Source organism: Varroa destructor, unplaced genomic scaffold (genome assembly GCF_002443255.2).
Source record: "Varroa destructor unplaced genomic scaffold, Vdes_3.0 BEIS01000002.1, whole genome shotgun sequence".
Lineage (NCBI taxonomy): Eukaryota > Metazoa > Arthropoda > Arachnida > Mesostigmata > Varroidae > Varroa > Varroa destructor.
The window spans coordinates 43,311,823-43,330,740 of record NW_019211455.1 but is presented as its reverse complement, the minus strand read 5'-3'; the positions used below and the strand labels follow the sequence as shown (position 1 = coordinate 43,330,740).

The 18,918-nt window shown below is 44.5% G+C and overlaps 1 protein-coding gene and 1 long non-coding RNA gene across 4 annotated transcripts in view; one reads left to right on the top strand and one right to left on the bottom strand.

Annotated features, from left to right (window-relative positions):
• The window catches only part of LOC111245274 (uncharacterized), a 344,964-nt gene that overhangs the window by 32,328 nt on the left and 293,718 nt on the right, over nucleotides 1–18,918 (top strand). The window lies entirely within an intron of this gene.
• LOC111244652 (uncharacterized) overlaps nucleotides 1–18,918 on the bottom strand; it is a 33,934-nt gene that overhangs the window by 7,562 nt on the left and 7,454 nt on the right. Inside the window, exon 2 of the long non-coding RNA XR_002670997.2 lies at nucleotides 14,823–15,244. This is a non-coding gene — a long non-coding RNA (uncharacterized LOC111244652). The remainder of the gene's footprint in view (nucleotides 1–14,822; nucleotides 15,245–18,918) is intronic.

Sequence of the window (18,918 nt, the reverse complement as noted above, 5' to 3'; positions counted from 1 at the left end):
GAGCGTGATATTATTCTACGTTTTCAAGATAATCTCACGCGAATCACGATTACGCCGATTGCTTTCGTGTGTAAGTACACCTCTGAGCAGATATCTCGTAGTCCGCCATCTTTGCGTACACTCAATCTACTCGACCTGATATGGATCAGACGCGAAATAGGGACAAACCCTTAGATAGATGCATGTTCTAAGTGACGTTGATTGCTCGAAACAACAACAACAATAATATTGGCGCTGACAACGGCAGCCGTAGCGTCAGCATCTACCGGCGAATCGTCTGCAGAAACGGCATCAAATAGATATTTAACATTGTCGAATTGCGGTAAGGATCAGACATTCAGTTGGCATTTACAACGCTCGTCGGACTATGTGCGTCCAATTATTTATCGAATAGAAATTCCTTAATTTTCATTTACGATACGCGGCAGACGACGAAAGTAACTATTGGCAATCAGTTGTGTAACGCATCCGCTGGCTGAGCGACAAAGAAAGCGTGTTTATGTTTATAAATCTGTCTTTGTATTTTTTTTTTTTTATGTAAATTTCCATTGGTCCTAGTTCTAGTTTTGGTTCGAGCTTCATGTCGATTGCGTTTGTTGTATCTATGAAATGAATAAAATTTCGATTTTTCATTATTTATTGCTGACCGTACGCTGCTGCTCAAGTTAGTTTTCTATGGAGTACCAATGCGGAGGCCGCAGTCAGTCAGCAAGCCGTCTATAATGATATTGCTAACGTGTAGTAATAACAGGTGTCCGTTTAGGGGCCCGTAAAGGTCCATCGTGATAGAACCTTCTATATTTTGTATCAACGGAAAAGTTCGCCCTACGACATCTCGCCACAGTAGAGTGGTTTTATTCATTGAACCTGTTCTTACTATTAACGTCATCACTTTTCATAGTCGAAGCTATCACTAGTGATTTTTAATGTAACTATTTAAACACGTCTAATACCATTAAGTAAACATCTGTCCATTGTATGAGGAAAAATTTCATCTACGCTTCTTACCGTTAGTAATGTTCCCTCTAGAATATCTAAAATTCTCCCTTCATTCTTCGTTCTACATGTGTATATATGACAGCATACGATACCAACGCCGCATACTATAATAGCTACGAAGCAGCTCAGACAAAGGCACAACTAAAACGAAGCTGCTAGAACGGGACAAAGATGTCCCTTATCATGTCAACTTGAGACTCACTCAGTCTTAGTCCTGCAGCTTCGGCGACGCCCCAAAAAATTGTCACTTAAAAACTTGCTAAGTGTGGGCTGTGCTGTGCAGTACCAGCAGTGCCACAAGACTCCTGTTTGAGGCATTGTCCTTCCAGCCCGTAGACGTCCTGCCCAATACTGTCGTGAAGGGCGTGACCTCTTCGATAGAAAGTATGGCTTTTGGATTTTGCGCTTACTTTGTAACGGCAACATTACAAGAACATAGTATGGCAATATAGTCATCCGGTCGCTTCTCGTCCTACTCGTGACAACAACAACAACAAGAGCTCGAACAGAAGCGAAGCTCAGTTGAGCCGCGGCAGCGGCTCCTTCCTCAATGGGTCCAACTTTTTCTATACCCAAAGTAGACAGTTTCGATCGAAAGTATGCGCAAAGTGTCTTCGCGGGGGTAACCGGATGCTTTCTTTTGCACACACATAAAGCGTCTAGCCTCTTCCTAAAGGACTCTCCTTCAGCACAGACAGAGCCACTCAGTTTGACGGTGTCCTCCTATTTATTTTTCTCTCGCCCACTCTCCGATGGCTGCTTCTTGATAGGACGAACGCCTTCGTGATGGGTGCTTTCTAATTTTGACTATTCCCGGCCCGGCCCTTCGAATCGCACAGCGCGTCGCCGACGTCGCACACAAAATAAGCGTACAGACTGTGCAGACCGCACGAGGACTCACGATGGGGACCTCACAAGGAGCGTGCGTCGATGACTGCATTTTCTAGGCGCAACCTACTGTGGGTGCGGGGTGTTCCACAAGGCTTTTGTCCCTATTTTTGCCACTGTGCTTTCAGTTTTCTCGGTTGACCTCTCTGTTCCCCAAAACTCTTGAATGTTACTCTATAGAGTAGAACATTTTCGGCCTACTCGGTCCATTCTCTTTCTACTTGGTTTAACTGTTCCTTTTTAATACTTCAGTGTGTTCGGATGTTATAGTACTGGTAACAGTACGCTGGCAGGCATCTTCCTCTAGCAGGAGACGCAACACCAGTGCCATTAAATAGTAGTGGTTCGAAGTGCAAAAACTAGTAAAGATGGGCACAGGCTGAATTGGACGGAGCCTAGTCACTGCGTCAGGACCTAGGACGCTAGAGAAGGATCGCGGTGGTCTGTCACTGCGAGTTTGAGGGGTTACAGAAACGGAGAGACTTAGAGAAATTGGCGCTCGTCTTGCTCAGCGCCAACAACGGGGAGCAGTCACGATCGAAGGCACCGGAAATGTCCTGTGCCTGTCTCGCGGTGATGGTCCCCCAATTGTCAGCTTGCTAGGTGTCTTTTAAATCTCAACGACAGCCGGGGAGTTAGGCCAATCCCCGCTAGGCATGACCACTGCCCTGGTCACTCGTGAAATCCGCTATTCATTCAGGGGTCATCTAATCGCTTGCCTATCGTCCGGTCGGGGAACGCTGCGCCCAAACCGAGTTATTTGGGTATGGTGACCTTGAATTCGACTCAACGCGCCTGTGATGCCAGCGGTTGAAGCTTACGATATCTATGCGATCGTTTCGATTATTGCGCGGTACTCTACTAATATTTACCTATATCGGTTTGCAAGCGTTGGGACATAATCAGCGAATTGGAGGGTTGCAAGAATCCACATTCCAGATACATAAGAGATAATACATATAACAGCAACTTGTATATATGGTACGTCTCGCACAACGGTTACTGGGCGGCGACCTGGGCGCTGGATCGAAGCATACGATGGTGGTTGTCTTTCAATTGCGACGCCATTGAGAGAGACAATTCAACAGAGGCGAACTCTGTTGAGTCCGAGCAGGAAAAGAGATTCGGATGAAACAAAGATTTCTAACAACAAAAGAAGAGAACTTAGCAACGGCCGAACATAAGGCCGAATAGGCAAAAGCTAATCAAAATCGATTGCCTTTGCTCTATCACTGCAACTTCTGCTGGGAGATTATTAAGATTATTACTTTGGCCGGCGCAGCTATTGCTGAGCCTGGCTGGCTGGCTGGCTGGCTGGCTACCTAGAGAAAGATTATGGGATGGGATACGAAAGGTGAAGGAGCCATGGGCGAAGTGATATTTTCGGTTTATCTTGTGTATCCTGGTAGGATATTTTTATTTTTGCCTAGATATCGGGCGTGGCAACTATCGCTTAGGGGGCTAGAAGAGAAGGGCCGAGTAGTTAGAAAAAAAACTAGGGAAATATAGACACAGCGTCTTCAGCAAGGCTCGCTATTGGCGTTGCCACGTGGGTACGTGTGCAAACCTAACCTTATAGCTGTGAACCGCTTGTACGAATGATGTAGATGTTCGTTGTAATACAGACGGCGAATGTCTGTTTCGTATGTAGCAGAGGCAAGTTCTGCATGTCGGTGTGTTGAAATTATTGCTTCAAATAACTACAAAGCTGATTGAGTAATGCGTACTTTTTTCGAGGAAACAAGGCGGCATGCTAAGCAGTGCCTTGGTCGTAGTTGTACGTCGCTTTTGCCAACCTGCAGCCTATGGGTCCTAGTGAAGATCCTCGAAGGACACGTGCTTTTACCTAGCAACATTTTTCTAATCTAATTATCTTTGTCATCAAACGGCCAGTCGTTGAACTTGGATTTCTCTGACATAAGCGGCGCTATGTAGGTCAATTAACGGTACGCGTTATAACTTCAAAAAGATTAGCCTTCTACTTAGTAAAAACAAGTAACAGGTAGTTAAAAGAACAAGTTAAAGGTAAATAGAATCAAGTATTTATTAGCAAAACAAATCTGTCGCAGCCGAGTGTTTTCTGGAAAAAAACACTTCTGTATATGAATCTAGTGAGAAGACACCAATAAACAGCCAACAAAGTCTTTGAGCTAAAGTGGCGTAGCATTCAAACTTTTCAGCTTTCCATAGGCCGTTCATCTCGACGGCGACATGTCGCTACCATCTTTACCGACGCATTCTCCCATGTTCAGTCGTAGGAGCGAAACATACTTAATCGTATTGTATCATTCGCACCAACTGGGTATGATTTTGGAAGTCGCGTGCATCAAAACAGCGTTCTGTAGAATGAAAAGTGATGATCGTCTGATGCAAAGAGTTACTGTAATATCACCAGCACGCCTCATCGACCGGCCATAGTACAAAGTCCCAGTTTCCAATGCTCGACGCGGGCTTCACCGCGCCTTGTCCGAGATTGCTTCGACATCCAGTGCAAACATGCGCTTCACGGGCACTCGACTGTCCCAGAGAGGTTTCGACCAGAAGTAGACGTAGACTCTTTTCATTCATCTATTCCATTTCACCCGTGGTCTCTACGCCTAGTGATGTGCAGCCTTTGATCCACGTATTCCACTCTTTGCTTCGTCTGCCTTTTGGAAATGTCTATTCTTTTGCTTAGGGGCAACGAGAAGCACGACTCCGTTTCACGGGCTGGTAGGACACTGTGAGGTCATAAGGGTGTGTACAAGGAAACTGAGAAGGAGGAAAGCGAGAGGGGGTTCAAGAGGAAGAAGGCTTTATAAGCTCCATTTAATTTCAAAGAACGACTCGGTTGGCAACTGTCGACTGCATCGTGCTGCTATACCAAGAGGCAGGTTGGAAGTAGAGTGAGAGTGGCGGCACATAGTGCAGAAGGGACATTTGGCATCACCGTATACGAACTGGTAACTGCTTCCATAGACATGTGATATGGGTCGGTGTCTTTGGGTTCTGAAGAATACATAGATGACCGTGTTGAGCATGTGATAGCCAAGCAGATTATTCGCAGACAATCAGCGCTTTGGGCGTAGGCATCATAGAGGGGCATTCATGCAGCCACTGTGCTGCAAAGGAACGCATGCCGCATCCTCTATACACGAAATGGAGGAAAATGGAAAGAGAGGATAACCTCTTGCTCTATACAAGAGAAAGTTCCTCAAGGAGTTGTTGATGTTGTTATTGTTGTCGCCGTTACCCTTTTAGTGCAGCTATGATTCAAGTATTTGCATTTTCATTCAGCCTCGTGTTCCGTTTTCACAATCCTCTGAGTTCGTGGATCACTAGGAGCTATGGCACAGGATCTATCGCTGACACAACGATGCTGATCTGATTATTTCGCTCTATTTCGTTGGAATCCATACTGTCTAGCTAGTCCAATAGCGAACTAGGCTTTGCACAATAGGAAAATATATAAACAAGGACAGCGGTATCACGGTACGGTGTGCAGGCCTCGTATTTAGACAGAGTAGCTACAACCTCAGTCAGTAAAATGGGGAGAAATGCGTGACTTTTTTTCGGAGACGACCGACTCCTTTAGTCTGTATCGCTGACATTTCATAGCATTTGTGTGTACAATGCAATCGTATACTCGGATTTACAGAAAAAACTAGCCGCTGTAATTGCCCCGTCCACGGACGTTTAGCCCTCGTTATGCCTGGTAATTATATGATATGTAAATCCTTGCAAAAGCATTTTCCGTTTATTGTACAAGTTTACCGATTCGTCTGTAGGCCAAAAGGGAGCATCCTATTTATTATATCGAGATATGTATGTATATTATGTGCGTCGCTCTCCATACAGTTTTATGCATCAAGTATCCGACTAACTATGTCCAGTTTATCTATCCACAGCAGCAGATAGACACATTTAGCGTATCTCGTAAATGGATCAGTTTTACTATATTCAGATCGATCTGTTTGGATCACCATGCCTGTCTATGAGATCATGCTGAGCAGCGAACGAACGTACCCCGGATGGTGACCACTCATACCTTTGAAACGACTACATTGGAGTTCATCTATGGTGGCTGATCGACTTACCGAGATTAATCAAACAGTGCCAACTTGCCCAATATGTCCGCATGCTAAATCTGATCAAAGCAAGCGCGGCCGAAGGCAAAAAATCGAAATATACCAATTTTACCACCGAACGGAGGCAAAATGCAGTTCCTTTTGCCCATCTTCTAGTTTGCATCATCCGGTATTTCGGTACTTGAATGGTCGTGGCAAACAGGCACAGACTGCCCCTACTGCCGCCTGTTTATTTGTGCTCAAAGTGGCCTTCTCGAGGCGCAGACTTGCGCCCACAGAAGCGACGTGCAGAGGTCACACAGACTCGGATCAGCATAAATAGATTGGTCTAACGGCATGAGGATCTAGCGGTGTGGTGATGAACCGTTTAAACAGAGCAAACAGACAGACGGGCCTAGAAACAAACCCGGGAGTTCACCAGCCGAACTTCGGCGGGCTTTGCTGGAATAACAGCTTGTACAAAATACATCTCCGTTCATGTGTTGATTAGATTTTATGTATCATAAATGCTATTGCTTTGACGTTCAAGTGGTTTTGTTATCGTGGCAATTTCTACACATTATTTTGGGTTCCATTAGGCTACATACTATTATACGGGAATATAGTTCCGGATGTCCTAAATAGCGTGTAAATATATTCGGCCACGCCTAACATCGTTTGCCGTCACCGCCATACTTCCGTGCCGCTGTATCATAGAGTAGATAAACGGTGTACGAACGGCCACGACATTAAAAGTTACGAAAAAACCATTCTGTGATACTGAACATTATGCTAATTAGGCCGATTGCGTCCTTTTTTGTTCAACTATAAGTGACTGCTTTAATGAACTTTTCTGCTTGGTGCTGCTGTTAGGCTTCGTCTCGGTCATCCCGAGCCAGAAGCAACTCGAGTACCAACAAGGGACATCGCCCTCGTCCTAACCAGTCGCTGAAGATTAAAATGAGACAAACAGGAAAAAGCCTAGTGACTCTATCCGCTTTCTCAACATCACGTCTCTATAAGGTAAACTTGTTTTCCGGCAAAAAGAACTATAATTGCGACCTGGCTGGGGCAGAAATTGGTTGCTGCTCCTGTCGCGGAAGCGCCGAGCTCCATCTTGATTTGGGTTCGTCTAAACGAGTAGAATAACGTGCGGATGCACTATCACTAATGAGATTTTTTACCGGGTTGAATACGCGAATACACAGTTACTGTATATATCACTGGCATTCTCTCGAAGACGATTTATCTTATTTTCTATGTTCGCTCCTGTCGCTGTTGTGACACAGTTCGTTAACAGCTGTTGATTGTCGCTGTTTCTTTCTCGCGTTGCTTGCCGATTTCTCCCTGGGATGCCCTGTGTGAGGACTCGTCAGTTGACCCAATTAAAGCCTGTTCCTCTGGTTGCGCGTATTACAGATGAATAGTACAACTGTAGATCTATGAACGTGTAGTCCCGCCTCGTCATGCTTAACGGCGACGCTTGTTGCCACGTGAACCATTCCTCCTGCCTTGATCCATGGTTTTTCTCTGTATTTGATGCAATCGAGTAATTTAGAGAAACGCAAGAGACTAAATTATTCGCTACTATCGCCATGACAATGCAGACGAGGTCGCTTTGGATTTTTCGCTGTCAGCGACGCTGGTCAGCACCGGCGGCCAACAGCGTTGCATCATTGAAACCGCGATATTATTGAAGTTGTGAAGTTCAGCCCGTTCTGCAAACGACAGCACGCTTCCATGATGATGATGCTGATGCGGATGATGGTCATAAGGACATCTGCTATTTGTTTGCTTTGCTACACCTGTAATTATCTTCACGCAGTGCAACGGCGTCACTCTAGTGGAAGTATACGACGTCCGACTATGAACTGCGCCCTGGTAATGCGTTGCTCTTACAACGGAGAGTCATTAGCATCCCTCGCATGGAAAGGCTGTAATGAAGGCGCCAAATAAGAGCCTGAACACGAGCAAAATCACAGGCAGCAGTTGCATTTACGAGAAATCGGAAGACATACGGGAAAATAACCACGTCAAAATTCACACGCGTCAACACCGAATTCGTTTGTTTGCAGGAGCCACAGTCGGCTGTGAGCCCCTACCTTTTTTGTTGCCTGCCACTATGGGATGTACTATCAAATACTAAGCATCTTCCTTACTGGCGAATAACTGCCTGCGGCCTGAACCCCAGTACAGAAAAAGGCTAACGGCCTGCTAGCTATAAACAGCAGTGCGGAATTCGGTGCAAATCTCCATCGATTACGAGTCCAGTTAACTTAGATGTTGACCCCTGGCCAACGATGTACGCTACATAATCTCTATAAATTAGTTAGGAGTTCGTTATATAGAACGTAGAATATCGGTAACCACTTGAAACTGAAAACGCTATTTTAACTAAGCCTATAAGATATAATGTGGCTTATGATACAAGCTCAGTTAATCAGCCAAGAGAAATATATCAGGAAGGTCCATCAGAATTTCAAGTGATCAACCTATTTTATCTGAAATAAGACTTTTGATCTTTACGTTACGTACTGATTACTGTGCTTAATCAATACAAACTTGCTTTTAAACATTTACGCTTCTAATGATTAAAACGCACAAGGTACAAGTTAACCTTATATTATAGTATTTCTGTAACACCTCTAATACTACTAAATTGGCCGTACTTTTTACATGTAACAGATTCGCGTCATTGGCGGAGTTTCATCGGCATACCACCAGATGGCTCTAGTGGACATTTTCATTAGACATAGCGTTCTGTGCCTATTTTGGCCGAATTTTATTAGTAAGTTCATGCAGTAGGATGAAGTCAAGCTTGACTTCATCCTAGTTTTGTTTTAGCCATTGATACTACGGTTATTGTTAGGTGAAGTTGTTTGTTTGTTTATAGAAAGTGGGAACAAGGAAATCTAGTTTACATACTGATACGATGCGCTCAAAGCCCGGTGTAGCATAAGCTGCTCCGGGAGACTCGCCCCGCCGCTTTTCAGCGGCATTGATGAACAACTCTGATATACTCCGCACGTATTAAAATTGTTGATTAATTGTAAAAAAAAAAACGAACTTATTAACATAACATCAGTAATTATGATTATTACGACGATGTCACAGGAACTACGGGAGGCAAACCGTTTGTCGAAGTTGCCGTACACTCTACATCATAATTATTTAAACAGGCAGGACGCTATTTTTCAGTGGTCAATCGTGCCCGGTAAAGTTTTTGGGTCTGTTACAGATAGGAGAGCAGTTGGGTGTTAAGTAAATACATATGTCATCATAAATCATCTATATGTATGTCAAATGAATGATACATATAGATGATTAATTCTATAAGGCAAAAGTCGCTTGGGGAAAATGTACGTATTCTTAATTTCGCAGGCCATCGTATCCACTTATCGAAATATTTCGACACCTGTCGTTTTCACCACCTGTCTCTTGACGTAAAAGCAACTCGAATAGTGATATCCAAAGCAAACACTATTATATCGTTATTTCCAACTTGTTGGCTGTTTCGCGCGAAATTTCTCAGTCGTTTCTAACAAATTTAATCTAATGGAGCAACATTTTGCACTAACACAGGCAACTGTTTCCAGCAGCAGTCGGTTGAAAAAGGTTTTTCCTGTCCTCCTATCTGTCAGTTGGCTCCTTGTCTTTTTTTACTTGGAACATCATTAGCGAATTGTATTGAAACAAGCACATCAAGGCGTCCCCTAGATGTTTTTCTTTACGAAGGGTCGACAGCGCGAGTTTTGGCGCTCCAGGCACCCACCAGCTGGCGCATTAACGGCACGCACGACAATCAGCCAGCATTCACTACACCCTGTCGTAGGTTCCCACATGCACAGGCACAAGCGCAATTCAGGCCGGCAGACCACAGGAATCGCCCGTCGACCACCAGCCTTGCGTCACATCTCAAAAATAAACAACGCAATCCAAACACGTGCACTATTGAATTTACACATACAAATAGGAATAGGTACAATCTTTAATACACAAAAAGTCCAGCCGTAAAGCGAAAAAAATCCAGCAGTGCTATTAGAGCCATTAACTCCACAATCGCGATCATCCGCGGCAGAAGCAGGCTACGGCAGGCCGCACCACCAAGTTCTATCCATTAGGCGACACACGTTACATTCGGGCGAATCATTGTAATGCGGTCCTATTGTCTCGTGTTGTTCTAAGCCAACCCCTAGTCACCGCGGCCGGCTAAATTCGCCGCCGCTGCCACTGCCCTCACTGGATACACTGCAAATCCGTCGGCGTTTACGCCACCGTCGTCGTCATCGTTGTTGTTGTTGAGGTCTCTACTGTTGTGGCTGGTGAAAATAAACACTGCATAATATCCAGTCAGCGGCGAGGGGCTAGTGACAACGAATGGTGGGACGAAGCGACCTAGATGTACGCCTCGGTGCGTTTACGTCCTCGGGCCATGCTCTAATCAGAATAATCCAACTTTAGGCGCGGCTAGTGGTGTCCTATGACTGCCGTTGGCTGCCGCTGTTACTATAGCCGCCGCTGTGGACAGCAAAAAAGCGGCGTCTGGATTCATCTGTCAGGGCGCGCAGCGGTTCGGTCTAGCTTTGTACTTTGGTGTACTTATGCCGGAGCCCCGGCCATCAGTGATGCCTAACGTGGCGTCCGTAGTGAGTATAGTAAGTAGTGTTGATATCAAATGGGACCTTGGTGTCTGGTAGGCTATAGGGCCGAACGTGCTGGACACGTGCTTCGCCGCCTTCATTTTAAGACAAAATGCTGATATGGGCCATCGGCATGAATATATTGTGACTAAGCGAAGGCCACAAAATGAAAAAAAAACTGTTTCATGCTAATATAGTATTTTTTTTTTGTTGTTTATGTTATTCTATACTTCGTTCTTACTTCATAAATAGTGGCATCAACAGTAGGTAATAGCGGAAGCCTCCTCCGCGTCGTATGAGGCCGCGGCATCGGAGCGAAATTTTGAAATCCGTGTAGCTGGCAGGCAGATCAACTACATAATCATGATTGCCGTTTGTTAAGAGTAGCCCATATGGCTAGATATGTATACTCGAACTGCGACGTAATACTGCGCAAATACATGCTCAATCTACACTTTTGATCAGTGTTTAAGTTGAATTTTTAAAATCGCAGTAAGCTGTCGACGATCGTCACAGACATTGCCGTTATTGATGGTAAATGGTACTGCGTCATTGGCCAGGCAGCTTGCGGATCCCGCTCACAAGTCTGAGTCTATGCATAAAAGGGGGAGAAGCATGAGTCTGTATCTCCAAAATCCTATTTATCTGATCCATTGCCTCGTTCAAAAATCCCGATAGCGCCTTAAGCATCAACGACACTCTTAGAGGCATCCCGCTACATTAACTGAATTTCACAGAATAATAATAATCAACGTATAGATTATTCTAACCTAGCTCTGAATTAGCAGAAGTCTTAATTGTTAGGATAGCGTTATTATGACAGGCTTCTCATGTCGTTCTGTTGTTACTACGCCTTCCGACGGATAGTAGCAGTATCAGAGCTGAACAGATTGGTTCAAAGCTTGAGTAGCTGTTTGTCCGTCGTCTGAATAGACGAACACTTCATTTAGTGTAACTTTCAGCGTCGTAACGGCAACCGTGTGATGGGCTGTGTCATAACACCGTAAAATTGAGTCGGTCATGCAACAGCTCTCCCAATAGATTCGCCTTCTATAGAAGAAGAATAGTAGTTGCAATGGTTCTACCTACTAGAATAACTTCAAAAATAATCCAGTAAATCAACGCGATGTACTTAACGTTAAACAACGTGGTAACATTAACGCGTTATTTTCGTAAAAGACTCGCGCATACACGCACACAGACACAAACAAACAAACAAACAAACACAAATACACACACATAGCCAAGCTTAAACAAACTGAAAACATGAAAAATGGCAGTCGTTGCCTTTTTTGTTGCTGCTTGACAAATGCTGCTGTTACTAGCCAGCCTGTCGGATCGCCGAGATTTGAATTTCGCGCCACCCGCTCAGGCACGATGGTGGAACGTCGACTACCGCATTAAGAGCAACAGACCGAATCTGAGTATGACAATCAAACACGCGAAAAATAAGCCAAACAATTGAATAATGTCCAAAAATCCATTTGTTCTTTTTTCTAACAATGTAGATATTGAGAGCGTGGAGCAGAGATCAACGACACTTACGAGAAAAATATGCTATAACAGTATCAACTGAATGATCATGTCCTAACATTAAAAAAAAAAACAGTCAGCGAGATTAATGGAACAAATGACTTCGTTCTTCTGTTAAGCTTCATAATGGTCAGTAGCACAACGGCGGAGTCTTTCGTCCGGCCGGGACTTCCAGAACGAATCGGGCGCTTCTAGTGTTTGTGACTGAACGTAAGACGAGGACTATTTTGAAATGTACTAACAGCACTTGGAGAAGTAACTATTCAATTGAACGCAGTTTTGTTATTTAGCTACCAAGATTCGCCATATTATAATGCTGTGTCGTTTAAATGATCGGATTGGCCCAGAAACAGCGGTATATATCGTGGAGATCTAACGAACTCATCACGAATATATGTAATGGTTACCTAGGTTGGTCGGCCCTATACCAACAAGTATTACAGGTCGATCATTATGTGTCACAAAGTGGATGTTTGTTAATGGATTTAATTGGTCACACTACCATATTTCCTTACAATTTGTAGTCAATGAAGCAAATGCAATTTTTCTTCCGAAAATGAACAATAGGACAACGAGCACAGACCCATCAATCGGTGGTTGTTTTCGAGGTTAACTCGTTAAAGGGTTAAACTCATACACTATAACATCAAATTTGTCGGAACCTAAATAGTTGTGTGACTGCCAACGCCAATTTTGTACGGTCACCCGTTATTAGAGGTTATTTCTACCAATGCTAGTGTTAGTGATAGGACTCCGGTATCGGAATGGCCCCTACGCTCTTTAGAGCTTCGTGCGTTATCTTCGTCGCATATTTTTAAGACTTCTATTTAACTCCGTTCAACAGATTTGCGACTTCTGCTATTCTCGCCTTTGCCAACTGACGTTCGTATGAGAAGCAGGCTTCTTATCGTCCACGTCAGCATGAACTACACAGGCGCGCACATCTGCTGAGTGCCTGACTACCCGTGCCTTGTGGGTATCCTAACGGGGTCCCTAACTTCCCGTTCTTCCGTGTCGACCACGACCGAGTTGTCATGGTTGCGGTGGTTAATCTGCGTTCCCTTTGCGCGGCTCTTCAGCCATCCAAGACTGCGGTTTCGTTTTCTATATGAAAAAGCTGTTCTCCGGCTGATCTACCACTTCAAACCTGAAAAGCTTTATGTTCAATAGAGGGAAGCAGTCAAACCAACAACGAAGGCGGTCGGTACACCCACGGCATCATCACAAGCTTCGGGTGGGTAACCCCCGGGAAACAGGGAAGTACGGGACAGGGAAGGACAAGCCTGCTGGACTGCAGGCTGGCCTGGCCGAGCCGGGGGAGGGGGAGGGGGAGGGGGAGGGTAAGGGGAGGGTCCTAAAGTAGAAAGCCGGAGCCAAGGAAAATATCGGAGATTCAGGGCAAAAACCGGGGTAGGTCATTACCATCCATATGGCTGCCCGCATCTATCATACATCATATATCTCGTCTTTTCCTGCCATAGCGACGTGGAGAAGTACTGTGTGTAACCAAGGGCTACGCGTACGGTGAGTGACATACACAAATACACATATCCACTGAGCAGAAAAAGAGAACGACGACGAAGAGAAATCTGCGTCCATCTAAGATTTTTAGGGTTCGGAGCGGTTTACTATCGTAGAAGAACGGCCTACAGTTAGCCCCTGTCCGTAACCCCTATCGATTCGTGCTAACCATACTATAACTAGTGTGGCATTCGAAGGCAAGCACAAACGCACCGATACGATCGCACGATATCGTACTAACACGCCACTCTCCAAATGAACGTACACATAGGGGCAAAAATTGCGCGGATATCTACGCAGATGCAAGCAGACGCATGGAGCAGGGCAATACGCTACATGTCTGCAGCCCCCCGCCCTTTACGGCCTCAGTGCTTTACAAGCGGCAACTGGTTCTTGACAAGATGGTTTCCAACGACTTGCCTTATAATTCCCTCCTTTACTGGACCCGAGACTCCTCACATTCTGAGTGAGCTCCGGACCGCGACTTGGAGAAACTATTCTTGGAGCTTTCTTTTCTAAGAAGCCTCCGTCTGTGCCCCCAGGCCGTTCATTCGCGGTTTGGTCGTTGCCGCCGGTGCGCAGAACGAAAACGAATGAGATACTCGGAGAAATGGTTCTAGTTAAAGGGAGAGCCTAGGCAGGCGTTTGTAGACACCGCGAGTCTAACAGATATGTGACAAGAAATGATTAGACGACCAATGGGTTTTTCGGTGTAAGCGCCTGTGGTAGTGTAGTGATAGCTAGCAATGGAGATCTTCGTATAATTTGCCATATCTATACTGAGTGCGGGCTGGGTTCTTGGCAAAAAGTCCCCTAAGCAGACCTTGAAAGAAGAGGCTAGGCGTTAAAAACTCGGCGGGAAGGTAGAATCACGAAGAGAAAAACAGAACCACCAGATACAGTCTCAGGTCTGTTAAACAAACTAGAGACAATTGAGATGAGAAACTGATGACCATTTCACCTAATCTACTAATAATAACTGGTAAAGTCATGTACTCCTATACCAATAGGGGCTCAGGGCCAGATTGTCCCAGTGGGGATATTAATTTTATAAAATGTTACTTTTTTTTCAGAAAAGAAAATTTTCCACAACTTATAATCGAGAAGCTAGCTGAACGGCCTCCAACGATATGGCAGAGGTATTGGTTTTCGCTTCTAGCCAATTCGATTTGCTTTTATGTAAGCTTTCACGAACCTTGTTCAGAGCGCTGCGGTACATGAAACGTGTCTGTGTAACGGACCCGCGATGAATGTGCCAGCGATGCAACTTCTGCCTTGGACGATGGTTTCTGTCGCGTAAAAATTTTCTGTGTTTAGTTGCAACGATTTGTCTTCGAATTCTTTGTTCTAGACGGATGTGTCGGAAAGTGTTTGCCTTAACGCTTCGTCGCTTACTTACGAACGTTCGAACAATTAATAAATAATTTCTTCTTCTTCTGTACTGCTTCGTATTGTATAGGCTGTTGCGTCGAGGTGGCGTACTCAATTGAGGTTCTAATGTAATAAGCCGAAATTTGAGTATAGTCGAGATGTAATTCTTTCTCCTGAGTTCTTGATTGAAGTCTGCGGCGCGCATCAAGCGCCGAGCGGTCTCGTTCGATCCGCCAAATTATCCATCTGTAACGGCCCGAAGAAACGAAAAATCATCGTTAATTAGAAGAATTTAAGGTGATAAACGCTGCTTGTTGTAGACATCATTATTTGCCCAGTCTACGGATGTGTGTTACATTCGTACTATGTAATAAGCTTCCTTAAGGAACGAAACAGGTAGCGAAACTTAACGAACTAGCAATTCAGTACTTAATAATAGTAATAAGTAATCAATAAATCGACGAGTAAAACTTTGATCACTTCAATTGAAGACGTGTAATTTTGTCTTCACTGCTAGCATCATCTAATTATTATTCAAATACTCAATTCGTTACATAACGAATCTGACTATGCTTCAGATTATCAATTGGACTGAGACGTGTGAGTCTGTGCACCGACTGACGTTTGTCCTTCCGAACAACTGGCTGAAGTCGAAGTGCCTATATATCTATTCAACATAGGCCAAATGCTTGACCTTAACGATCAGACCGAAAAGGGCTGATTCGCGCTAGCAGCAGTGGACAGATCTGCTTAATAGGTTTTCTTCCGCTGCCAGATTTCTACATATTCATAGGCTAGGCATCGGTAAGGTCAGATTATCCATTACGGAAGAATTGTTGCAGTACGAGAACAATCTGATAGCCGCATCAACAAGCTGTCTCTACTACTCATCTAGTAGATTTACCTTGCGCTCGCCATAAAAATTCAACGAACGATGTCTAAGACTCAGTTTTACCTCATTAATCAATGTCTGCTTTGCTTCGTTTCGTGTCTATTGTGTCACCCATCTTGTGCTCGCCTAATTATAACGAAGTACAATTCAATGCAAGGGGACAGCATCGTCGTCCTAATCCAGCTTGACGTACCTATCGATGATGCCGTAACACCTCAGTCCACTTCCCGCTATCATCACCACCGACTAAATAAGACCCGAATCAAAAAATCAATAACTAGACAACTAATTTCGTGTAATCCTAATGTATTTTTACCTACATATCTGACATTATTTAAATGTCTGAGCTACTTTACGCTCCTGCTTTTTTGCCGTTTGATATAAGTTCTACCCGCTAATCTACGTAGAATATGATCAGTATATTTTATCTTCTTTTCTATCTAATCACTTAGTTCACTAAACTATACCGAAGTCTCCGTTACAAGGTGACGGCCTGATGTCGTCCTATGGCCAAAACTAATCTGTATTGCTACTGGTGGGAGAGTCTGAGTAAAACTTTACGTCACCGTATTAGTAATTATGGCGGTGGAATATAGCGCCTATTGAACATCGCCATCTGCATCTGGTTGTAAAAGTTCGTCCTGTCTCGTCATCGTGTCCCACTCGTTAAGAGTGAAGCTCCTGCGAACAGAATGAAATCTTGAGGTCAACCACCTCACTGCCAAGCTATCCAGTGTCGTATGCAGTAGCATGAACTGATAAACACAGGAACATAAATCTGAAGATCACATCTCTCTTCAGGAGCAACTGATCTATCCCTTTTTCAGCCCGATTTTGGGGAATCATTGCTTCACAACAGCCCTAACAACAGCGGAAGCCGTCAGATTGCCGTTGAATGTGAAACGAGCCGTTCTTTACGTTAAAGCTCACGTTAGCTGGGGTGACTTATTCGAGCATGGCCGGACCAGCGGTCGAGTCAACTGATTAGCACCACTCCATACGCGTACTAACTAGCGCAGTAATCAAGTTCGTAAAGGACCACCGAAATTCAACGGAACCCAATAGCAGTGAGCTAGCGGCGATAGGAGTTTCATACTACGACAGGAACAGGATCAAGCCAGAAGTCTTCGACAGCCGTGTGTACGAAGATCCGAGCTATAATGGTCCTCGCTAGTGTGGCGAGGTTTGGTGATGCGGTGTGCTCAAACCGGACCGACTACAACCGCAAACAAACCAACCGAATACGATTATGTGGAGGCGCCAATCCGGGAGGGGGGAGGCAGGGGGTTGTGAAGACTTTATGCGCTTTTCGTTTCCTTCGTCGTACGATATAAGCTCAGCACTAAGCATCTAGCTGACGTTAGGGGAACTTAACGATATATCTATCTGTGCTTATCAGCGAGGCTAGCAAATGGTATCGGATAAAATGCTAACTGATTCTAACAGGTTCTCAATGAACGCTAATGTTGGGCCTTCAGATAAGCTGTAGTACGGACCGATGGTCATTACAAGCAGGATGCAGGCCATGCAAAAAGAAGAGTAACATAACTTGTTTGTTTTTTTGGGAGCGGAAAGATTTTTGGTTGACATTGAGATTTTGGGACGGTTAAATTTTAATAGGGCGAAAGCGTTTCCATGATAGGTTAGTGGGTAATATATGTGCGAATTTTTGAGGATACGAAATGGTCTAGGCCCGAACTCGGGCATAGACGCATTGTTTTGTGCCAACCGTTTGTCAGATGGAACTGTGCCTTGCTACGATACCGGACGTAAGAGCTTCGTAAGAGAAAAGATTACATTCGAATAACTATCTCTCGCAGTACGCGGGCAGCAACAAGCGTACGTGTTAGGTCATATATTGTTAAAAACCATACAATATAGTTTGATCAAGAGGGCCGTCCCTATATTCCGCTTAATTTTTACATCAGTTCGCACTACACGACTAACAATTAGACAGCCCATTAAAGTAAGTGTGTCAAAGCTGAGACGATTCATCGGAACCAAACGGAAAAAAACGTTTTATCAATATACCGCCAACACACTATCTTTACCTGGGCTAAAACTAAATGCCAGGTAAAGGACGTTACTCAAGGCTAGTACCCGAAAAGAAGTTCTTCCCGTTTTCTTGCTGGCAAGCTGCTACAATATTCGATCCATGTAAGCACTACAATTTGCTTGCCGAATGAAGGCTTAAAGAAGCGGGGCATTAAAGACGAGAGTGGACACGCACGCTCGTTGACGTTACAGTGAACTTACTAGAGACGAACTTCGTTACGGCAGCCGAATGTAAATGCTGTTTGTTGTTAGGAGTTCGTTTAAACGTCGCGGTAAGTAAAAATGCATTGAATGAAATAAACATGGCTTACAATAGTACGTTTTGGTATTGGCCAAAAAGCCGAGAACCAATCAAGCCTAGTAGTATTCTGTCCGCGGATCAGCAGGTCACAGTCTAGCCGCGTTACCTGCTGTCTTCATAGTGCGATCTTATGAGTTACACACAGACAGTTAAACAAATGTTCCCAGCTCCGCCGTTGTTGGGTATTGCAACAGCGTAACTTTGGTTCCTTTCAACATGCAAGTCCATAGCGCGTCGAAGCTTTGTCAACAAACACGTTATCACCGGGCACCGTCATTTCTTACAGCTTGTAACTTAAGCGGTATGAATATGCACTACACTCCATGTTGAATACGATTGGGCTAGAATGTGTACAAAGGCCTCCTCCCCTGCTTTTTTACAATATCTTACAATATGACGATATCAACCAGCGAAGCTGCGATCTATAACCGTCGATCATTTAGCCGGCGCCAGACATTACGACTGAAAAGTAAAAACCGGTAACCGTACTAGCTGGAGCGGCAAAAGCACAGACGTAAACGCAACGATCTGTCATTTTCAGTATAATGCTGTATGTCCCTTCTACACGTACTTTCCTTAACGCGAACGGCAGCAGCGCGGATAAATAAATAGTGAAGTAAGAACCTTGAAGCGACGTACTTTTCATCAACCTCAGTTGCGGACGATAAGACT